Source organism: Penaeus japonicus, unplaced genomic scaffold (genome assembly GCF_977035675.1).
Source record: "Penaeus japonicus unplaced genomic scaffold, GWHDUDI00000001_assembly GWHDUDI00000015, whole genome shotgun sequence".
Taxonomy (NCBI): domain Eukaryota; kingdom Metazoa; phylum Arthropoda; class Malacostraca; order Decapoda; family Penaeidae; genus Penaeus; species Penaeus japonicus.
In genome coordinates, this window is record NW_028234417.1 from 8,699,627 (window position 1) to 8,702,126 (window position 2,500).

Consider the following 2,500-nt stretch of genomic DNA (forward strand, 5'->3'; position numbering starts at 1 on the left):
GAGAAAGAGAAAGTGTGTGAGAGAAAGAGAGAGAAACAGAGACAGAGACAGAGACAGAGAAAGAGAGAGAGAGAGAATGAAAGAGAAATAAGGAAAGATAGAAACATAGAAAGAGAGAGAAAGTTTTAGGATAATTAAACACACACACATGAACACTTCCCCAAAAAAGAAATACACACAGTCCTGATCCTTTTCCATTCTAAGAAATCATCTACACCTCCATCTTACTTTCGCTCTTCTCTTCGTATCCCACTCTGGTTGAGAGAAAACAATAACAATAACAACAAACAACAACAAAATCACGAAACCAAAGTACCCTCCATGAGTTTAAAATTAATCGGTTCCATCTCACTGATAAGCAATTATTTTAATTAAAAATCTAATTACATCAGCTGTTGTACGTCTCTCATTTGAATGTAGGGATTTCTTCTTTTTTGTAGGGGTAGGTATGTGTAGACCTACTTATTCAAATATACACAAATAAGACACAATTTAAACAAACAAACACCCAAACACAAACACTCAATTAGAACTAACAAACCTACAAAAAATCACCTAAACACACTCAAACAAAAACACACAAACAAAACTAACAAACCTACAAACAAGCAAAACATTCACCCAAACACACACAAACAAAAAACAATCAAAACTAACAAACCTACAAACAAGCAAAAAACTCACCCAAATACGCACAAACAAAAACACTCAAACAAAACCACACAATTAAAACTAACAAACCTACAAACAAGCATAAAAAACTCACCCAAACACACAAACAAAAAAACACAATCAAAACTAACAAACCTACAAACAAGCAAAAAAAACAAAAAAAAATCACCCAAACACACACAAACAACCCCACCCATAACCCTCCAGCCATCCCTGTAACCCAAAGTCCCGTAAATAAAGCCAGGAATCAAAAGATAAGTAAAAAGGAGGCACTGGGCCTTGGGGCAGAGGCCGGCTGTACACTCGAGATCCCAGCCACCGTGGCTCTGACGTGGAGTGTTCCAAGAGGTTAATGTACTGCAAAGAAGGAAGTCCTTAATGACCCTCTTCGACGTCACCTGACTGTCTGGCCATCAATCACCAACGGAAATTCCTTTTCTTTTATCACCATTATAACCATCGGCTTAATGAATGCGCAATCGCTGGAAAACTCGCATCAGCGCTTCGAACAATTAAGGGTCTAAGCGTTCAATGACTCGCTTACGTACATGTAGGGGAGGGCTTTGAGGAGGGGGGTGGGGGATGAGGGGGGTAAAGGAGGGGGGTGCTTATCACATTAATAATCAGAGCTGCTTAAGAGTAAGTCTTTTGAACAAGATTTATGATCGTTATCGTCATTTCTCATCTTAATGGGCTGAGAGTTTCCACCACTCCTCTAAAAAAAGAAGAAAAAAAGTTTGTAATCGCTAAAGGTTTCCAAATGACTTATACGTGTGTCAGTCCTTCTAATAGGAAAATCACCAAACTCTACAAACACACGTATACAGTTACGTAATAATACGTGCATCTTTGCTTACACAATAAAACCGATTGAGACGCAAGCAAAGAAACCAAAATAACAAATACCGAAGTCAAAAATTTCGCACACCCTCTGGCTTCCTGGAACCATTGGTATTCTGGATTTTCCTCGACCGGGAGAGAAAGAGAGAGAGAAAAGGCGAGAATCATACCGCATAGTTTTTTAACATGAGTGCGATTTCGTTCCAATTTAAGCGACCTTTGGAAAAATAAAAACGAAAGGGATTACCACACTCGCTCCTTTTTGAACCTCAGCGATATTTATGTGTAAGTATTTTAGTTTTATGCTACTTCCCCAATTTAGTCAGCCTTCCCATGGCAATAGCTTTCATTATATTGCTTCGGAGCCAATAATCCTTTGTTATTTTCCGCGAATTTTTACCCTTTTATATATATATATTTTTTTTTTCTTTCAAATTCTTGTGAAAAGAATGTCAGTTTCGGAAATCGTATTTTGATGTTAGATGTACTGTTATAAACATATTGGTGTATGTTTTTTGTTGAGCATATCATTAATAGTACAAACTGTTAATTGTTTGTTATCACTGATTATAAACACTAATATCATAGATACTTTCACTGAAATGATAGTATCTACAATATTAACAATAGTAATAGTAGTAGTAGTGATAATATTAAAGGTGATGATCGAAAAAAAATATATATGTATTCCATTAACATCAGTAATATGATATATTTTTCACGATCATCATCCGTATAACATTGCAGTCACTATCACATGTTTCTTCAGACGTTCGGAAATGAAATAGGCCGAAAAGCTTTTACGAAATAACGAACTAAATAAAAAGAACAAATTAAAGAGATTGTTTGAACTATACGTATTTCGAAACGGGTTAGTTAAGATAATGAATTCCTTTCTTTCTCCTTTTTATATATATTTGAAGACTGATGACCTTCATTGCAATATCAACGCGGTTAAATTCAATTCCATTACCCAGCGCCTCATTCA

At 36.0% G+C, this 2,500-nt stretch overlaps 1 protein-coding gene across 1 annotated transcript in view; it reads right to left on the minus strand.

Moving 5' to 3' along the window:
• LOC122260305 (putative neural-cadherin 2) overlaps positions 1–2,500 on the minus strand; it is a 715,566-nt gene that overhangs the window by 13,155 nt on the left and 699,911 nt on the right.